The following is a 7993-nucleotide window of genomic DNA, read 5'->3' on the forward strand; positions in this document are numbered from 1 at the left end:
TTAGGCAAACGTTTGTCATTTTTTTCGCAAACACAGAAAGATCGTCCAGGATTCATTTGGGTATTCGAGACTCTATTAAGAACTGAGCTTCCACAATAAGGGCACCTCATTTATAGATCGAATTTCACTGTAGAAGGAAAAATTTAAAAAATTAAAAAATATCAAAATATGCAAATGTAAAATCACCTGAATATGTAATAACTATGGAACCCTAAACCAATAACATTAAAAAACAAATGAACAAACAAAAGTTAAACAGAATATGCTAGTTCAAAACTTTAACAGAGTTCAAAACTCTCGAGTTCACCGAATATGCTAGTTCAACGAACTCGACGAGTTTGCTAACTCAAATTCAAAACTCGGCGAGTTCACCAAATATGCTAGTTAAAACTCTGACAGAGTTCAAAACTCTGACAGAATACGGCATGAAGAATACGACAGAGTTCAAAACACTCGACTTTTAAAAAAAAAAAGTTATCAGTCTGTTTCGCTAACCTCCAAGCCAAGATGGAATTTGAAGCCCAAAATAGCACCAATTGCCAATCCCACGAGGTAATAGCACCCAATATTTACATAGGCGACAATAGCTTGCCAACCAGCACCAATGGCCACACCTGCAAATTAAGTCATGTTTAATACTTGAGGTCTACTAATTTCATTGTACAAGTTCAACATTTCAGCAAGAACTTTCAAATTGTCCCAAGGAAAAACATATATGCACAACAATGCAATATACTAACCTGATAAACAACAAAGGGTTCGCATTAAGCTCATTAAAGTATAGAAACAACCCATTTCTTTCTCATGATTGTTAACCAACAAGTAAACAAACCTATCTTATATTCAGATTGCTTTACCACTTAAAAGATACATTTTTTAGAGTTTTATATGGTTTTCACAGTGAAGCAAGCAATCAAATAGAGTAGTAAATAGAGAGAGTTGGGAAAAAATTGTACCAACTACTTTAGAAGGAGGGCCTTCGTCACGAAACCCACCACCACCATGACCTCTCTGGATCAGCAGGATGGTTTGATCAGCCTCTGGGTTATGAATTTTGGGAGAGAGAGAGAGAGAGAAAACCCAATTTCGTGTTTTTTGTGATTTTCGTTTTTTTTTATTTTGACATAACGCGAAATTTTGAAATGTCGGTTTTATCAGTGAATTAGATCTTCAGATCTTGAGGGCGAGATCGGACGGCTGAGGAGAAGAGTGAGATAAGAGTGGCAGATTTAGAGTGGCACTCTAGACAAACCGTATATATATATATATATATCTTATCTTATATATAAAGCGGATACCTGATTTTCCAATTAGTTCCCGTATTCCCGGTTTTATGCCAAAGTTTTAAATAGAAAGGGTACCGGAAAGTTAGACAACCACTTTTTTTTTTCTCTTCACACACACACACAAAGGGTAAATTGGTCATTAGATATTCTCATACTCGAAAAAAAAGAAAAAACTCATCGCAAACAACGCACCGTTTCGAACTCTCTCTGCTTTCCCAATTAAAAGGTAAAAAAAATGAGAAAAATATATGTTATTCTTCTCTATTCCTGCGATTCTCCTCAACCATCTCTAAATTTCCTTGCCATTTACTGATTATTTTTGTTTATCTTCTACTCTCTCACAGTCTCCAATTTCATATTCCTCTTGCCTAGCCATGGAAGAGGTTAGATTACTTTTGTATATGATTGTTTTCCCGTGTGATATTATCATGATTCAAAAAAATATAAACTTCATTGTGCACAGGCTTAATCCAAAAACGTGGTGGGCAACACTTCTTCCAAGTAACAAATTATCATGTTACTCTCTGCTTCTCCCTTACCTTTATCTTGGTAAACACTTATGTCTGTATATCTCTTCTTTCTTAATTTTCTTTCTTTCGCTCATTTGACTGAATCATTACGTATTCACAAATTAAAAAAAAAAGTTACTTTTCTGTAATAAACGAAAACCTGCGTTCTATTTCGTCTCTCATCCTCCAAAACTCCATTGTCATTTCGCAAGCAATGGCAGAAAAAGTTTTCTTCTTCTGTTTTTTTCCCAAACATCTTCTTGCATCTGAACCGGAAGCGGCGAAGTTTTTTTTTTCCGGTAGGTAGTGGCAATGTCCAGTTGTTTATTACCACAAGCGTGATCGTGATTCCGTTTGGATGTCCCGTGATGCATGATTACTGCTCATAGGGATTCAGTTTCGGAGTTCGAGTGTTGATGTGTAGCGAAATCGGAATAGACTCAAATCCGGGATTCTTGGGGTGGGATGGCAATATTTCCGATCGATAGGTGGGATAAGAATAGGATGGATAGATTCGTCCCTTTTCACTTCCATTCTCAGATTTCAATCGCTCGATTTTTTTTTTCTTTCTTTTTGTTTTATTTTTTGCTTCTTTTCCCACCTTAAGTATTCGCTAATATCGCTACTCGCATGTTACAGCTTCTTGTGGTTGCACGCTTCATTTTCAGTATCATACTCAAAGGTTAGTTTAGTTTTTAAGGGATTGTTTCAATTTAAATAATGCTACAATTTCTTTGAAAGACATTCAATGAGCACAATGTCCATACGATATCTTTGCAATTTGTTGGGACTAGATTATGAAGCTAAGAAGAATTAAATCAAGTCTTATATATAAAACCGATACTTGCTTCTTAACTTGATTGCAATCAAGTGTTATATATCAAGTCTTATATATTAAATCAAGTCTTACTGTTCTATTCTAATATATTGGTTGCAATTAGTTTTTTGGTATTAGTTTTGTCGTGCTTGGAATTCGTTCTCATAAAGGTTTGGCTTTCTTATTAACAGAGTACCAGAGAACGAGAAATAAGCAAAAGCAGACGTCGATAATGAATGATGCATGATGCTCAACAAGAACAGAATCGTAGGGGATAATCACTATTAAAGAAGAACCTATCAATACATTGCCGATGATCAAGTACAAAGTACAAATTTTCTCACCTTATCAATACTTAGTTTAACTTATTGGTTTTTTTCATTTCCTAAACAAATTCAAGGGTATACTGCCCATGCGAAGACTGAATCAGTAGATGATTAAGAAAGAAAAATGAGTAAGTAGTGACTACTTAAATTCAATTCAATATTGAATTTGATTGATTCCACCTACCATATGCTGATATGCTAATGTATAGGTGTAATAGGTACTAAAACTTTTGTGTAGCAGTTTTGGTCAGCTTTAGAGAATATGCTTAAAAGTTAAGAGCGTTGTGGTACATATTCTTCAGCATGCCTTTCCTTTTTTCCTATATTTCCACACGCCCTCTTGACAAAGTTTGGGGCAATGTATTCGATGCATATTGGGCATGTATGTTTTTCTTCTTTTGGTTGTCTAAACGAAGCTAACATTGGTCCTTGAGCATTGCCTTATACTGACTTTTTTCAAAAGGTTTGCAGACAGTGAAAGAAAAGTTCATTAGTTGTCTGAAGCGATCAATCATTGGCGACTACTTCAGCTTCAGTTTTCAATCCAGCATTAACTTCAAATAAGCACCTGAAAGAAGCATCGCATGTCGCAAGCTTGGATCTCATGCCCTCATTGGTCTTCCCTTTACTTATGAAACTCGATTCATTGAAACAGGTGAAGTCAAATCTAAACCGGAGATAATTTTGGTTGTGGGTCATCGAGCAAACATGCCCCTGTTGCACTTGGTGCTGCAGGGGTCAAGGCGGTTGTGGAGGAGTCTTATGCAAGGATATTCTTTAGGAATTCAGTTGCGATGAGTGTTCTACTACTGGAATCAGAGGGGAGGTTGTGTGATGAGTGTTCTACTGGTGATGTTGTTACTGTTGAGCTTGCGGAGAACCTTCTGATTAATCATACTCACCGAAAGGAATATAAGTTGAAGCCCATCGGAGATGCAGGGTCTATTATTGATCTTTGGTGGGATTTTCGCTTATGCTAGGAAGACTGGGATGATTTCTTCCGCAAAGACCTCTTCTTAAGGTTTTACTAAAGCCCTACCGCCTTTGGTTTCTATGGATGTTTACTAATGAGCATGAAAAATATTGGGTTCTATTAGTTGCTCATTTTGGTGATGTTCTTTGTTGCTCTTTTTAAGCTTTTGTTTATAGACTCCAAGGGTCATGCTTTTGTAATACTAAGTGTCTTTCATTTTAAAATACAATTTGTTTGTGTTTTGTATTTTTTTGGTAGATGCATAATAAATGCATTGGTTTGTATTTGTTCTCGCCTATGCATTTTTCGGATTATAATTTCTTTATCTATGTATGTTCTCTGCATGTGCATGTATTGTTTCTTCACATTCTTGCCTCTTCTTCTGGATACTTAGGCTACATATATAAATTATTTCAAGTTTGGGGGATGCACTTCTTAGTCTCATTCTTTGTTACGTTGAATATATCAAATATATTGCCTTAAGTTTATCAACATTCTTTAATGGTGGAGCAACAAATATACAGATTTTCATTCGATAATATAGAGTAGTTGGAGGTAAAAATAACTCAACTAAGGAGTTCACGTTGGAAATGGAAAACTCAGTTAGGTGAAGTAGTGAATATGTCAATCATTAGGTGAAGTGTCATCCTGTTTCTTTTGTGATTCTCTTTGTAATCTTTAACCCGAAAGTGAAGTTGCTTAACTATGCTTTTGGAATAGAAGTCAAAGGGAGCTTAGGATCTCTCCCCATGATGAGTGCAATTCCCTTTCCCTACCGGCCTACCGCCTTACCATACAAAAATCAGATTATGTCCGAGTTGGTGGAGTTTTGGAAGCCTTTGTCAAAGAACATGGCTCAGCTGATCCTGCAACTGTATGTCTGCTTTAGACAATATTATTTATGAACAAACCATGCATGATCTTTAGAAAACAAAAACATTCTTATTTGTGCTCAACTTCTGCACTTCTTTGCTGAATGCAACTTTGTTCGTGCTCTATGGTTTGGGCTAAACATGTTACTCAGGTTTATCCGTGTCTTGCATTCTCTAAGGACAAAGTACTGATACCCCATTTCTAGATATTTTATTTGCTTCTACATGTGGTATATATGGCTATAACGAAATAAATATAGGTTCCAGGAAACCTCCTAATTCTATATCTTATCAACTTGAGTCAGAAAGTTACACATTAGTTAATTCATCAGAAAACTACTGCTTCTCCAGCTTTATACTACTCACCAGTATCCTCGATTTCACCACCGCTAGTTGCTTAATTCAATCTGGATTGCTCTTCTATTGGCAATCCAGGACTTGCTGGCGTGGAGCTCTCAGATATGCTTTTGGACGATTATAGAAGGTTTTAATTAACTTTGGCATAGAGGATCGGATCTTCAGTTGCTGTTTTGGTTCTTCGTACAGTATCTCAACAAATTAAACTGTAGGATGTTACTCTTGAACAAGAGTCACAGCATATGATTCATCGTGTTAGTAGTCGTTGTTCATGGGAGACCCACTGATATATTTTAAGATAAAAGAGCTTATTCAAATCCAACTTCTCGCATGCACTGGATATAGCTTGATAGTAAATTGTGTCATTTAAGTATTAGCAAAACTTCCGTAATCCAACAGGCAAATGATTCAAAATGGTGGAGGAATCCAAGTTTAGATCGTATAAGTTCACATGAATCTGTTCTTAATGGAAATGGCCCATGCTTCCTCGTTTAAGCTTTGTACGAAAGTGCTTAATGTACATTAACGACAAACTTCGTCATTCTGCAACATAATATTACAACTAGCCATTTGGCCCGGCCTATGGCCGGACTTGCTACATAGATAGCTAATGACTCAAAAGCTTAAAGTTCACTTGAATAAATAATATATGTATATTGATAGCTAATAATTCACTACATACTTTGTTTGAAGGGTTTATATTTTTATATTTTTTTTTTAAGAGATTGCAATCAAAATATTATACACGCACAATACTTGTATAGATGAAAAAATTCCGATTAATACAATCTGACACAACTGAATGCAACTTATTGCAACCTTGGGTAGGCCCATAAATGATACTCTATGAAATGTCATATATTCTTCCTCTTAATTACAGTCTTTCATCAGTTTACTCTGTAGGCAGTAAACTACAACCAAGATATGGGCCATATACTACGAATCTACCATCGTTGTGAACACCCAACCTTCCTAGATGATCTGCTGCTTTGTTTACTTCTATGTGAACATTCTTATAAGTAACCTCCTCCAAGAAGAAAGTAAACAGAACATATAAAGTATAAAGTGTTTTGTATGGGCTGCTTCTACAAAAGATTAAGAAAAAAACTTTGGTACAAATATTAACACATTTGTATGTGGGTATGTCTTTTTCATACAGTCAGCAACATCAACTTCAACGAAGCATTTGCATACATTTAGTAACATTAAATTTAACAAAGCATTTGCATCCAATGGCACGTTCAAGATTGAAAGAAACCATAACACCAAAGTTGTGGTCTCCTCCACCAATGCCGCAACCACCACCAAGAACTTTCTGGCCAGTTTTAAGATCCAACTTTGCAATGAACTCTTTCGTTGTCTCTGCCCAATATATGAAGGTCCACTTACACATTTATCATGAGACAAAAGGCAAAAAATATAAAATAAACTCTGAAAGAAAAGAAAGTTCAAAGAAACGAAGATGCTTTCGAAATAGCAGCCAAGATGTCAAGACCTTTCTCCTTGATTAGGCTTCTGCAAGTGCTCTATTTCGAGGATTGAAATCCCAAGGCAGTGTCTTTAAGTGGAGCTCCAATATGTTGAAACAATCATAACTGGGACTTTATTGTTTACCTTACTGCCTTGCTAAGGAACATGACACATAGTGGGCTAAGAGGTATGAGCCTAGCTGGGATGTCTTAGTTATCAATATAGATTTCTTAAGACCCTTTTGTTGATTGTTACTTATCTATTATTACCAATCAACAAATTGATCTGGTTCTAGGTAGAGACATCTTAGCATTTTGGCCCCTAGAGACCAAATCCCATCGTTTTGACCACATGTATTTGGTAATTTATGACATTTCTCTTCAAGTCATAATTTTTTAAGAATTGGAAGGAACATATTTGGCTTACCAATTCCGCCAATTTTTACAAATCCTTCTCGAATAGTTTTTTCACTATCCTTTAGTTTATATTGAACATTGGCCAAGTAGCACTAAAATCCTTTATCGTCATTTGTACCGACCTTTCTAAATAACCAAGAAATCTGCAATTTTGAAGATAAATTTAAACCCTCCAACCATTTATATCATATTTCAATCAATTTAAATTTAAACCCTCGATCAAGTCCTCAACCAAACAGGTATATAGTTCTCTACTATTAAGCACAATATAATTTCAACTAAATCTCTACATTTTAGATCTAAAAAGATTACTTAAAATGATAAGATACATAGCCCGCTGATATTATATGACTCAAATTAAGATGGCAGTGAGAGGTCTAAGAGATTAACATAATAAGTCACAAATGAAAAGAGCAAGGAGATGCATAAGGAATGGGCTATCAGCTACAGGAAGTACTTGCCTCAGTAACAGGGAATTCCAAAATTTGTTTGGCTGCTAACTTTTTAGCAACCTTAGAACTGCATCAACCATGCTAAATTCTTTATTTCGAGAAGGTCCAATCATCCTATTGTAAGCAAGGTACCACCATGGAACATCACCCAAAAAGCAAACACAATTAGGTAAGTTAACATTTTCTTGAAAATTGGAGGTTCTTTAAATATGTATGATGAACATGAATAATTGCTAAAATGAACCAAAATTATACATAACTACTCTTAGGTTGTTTGAAATGACCATGAATTGCCTCTTCCTCAACGATAAGCACTATTGTCTTTTTATCATGGTCCAGCATTTTACATCCTCTCCCTCTATGGTTTCCGTTTTAATCAAGCAATTAATCACAGATGGTAAAACTGTAAAATATATGACTATCATTTTAATAAAAATGTGATCGACTCTGTATTTTTAGTAGCAAAAAAAAGTATCTCCTTTGTCCTTGATAGAGGAGACTTCAAATGATGAGGA

General features: G+C 35.5%; 1 long non-coding RNA gene across 1 annotated transcript; it reads left to right on the forward strand.

Moving 5' to 3' along the window:
* Positions 1-2433: 2433 nt before the first annotated feature.
* LOC147505897 (uncharacterized) lies at positions 2434-3922 on the forward strand. The gene is made up of 3 exons (XR_015220704.1): positions 2434-2477; positions 2804-2940; positions 3402-3922. It is a non-coding gene; the product is annotated as an uncharacterized LOC147505897 (long non-coding RNA).
* Positions 3923-7993: the final 4071 nt, after the last annotated feature.

This window comes from Coptis chinensis, chromosome 4, assembly GCF_015680905.1.
Source record: "Coptis chinensis isolate HL-2020 chromosome 4, ASM1568090v1, whole genome shotgun sequence".
In the NCBI taxonomy this organism is placed as follows: Eukaryota; Viridiplantae; Streptophyta; class Magnoliopsida; order Ranunculales; family Ranunculaceae; genus Coptis; species Coptis chinensis.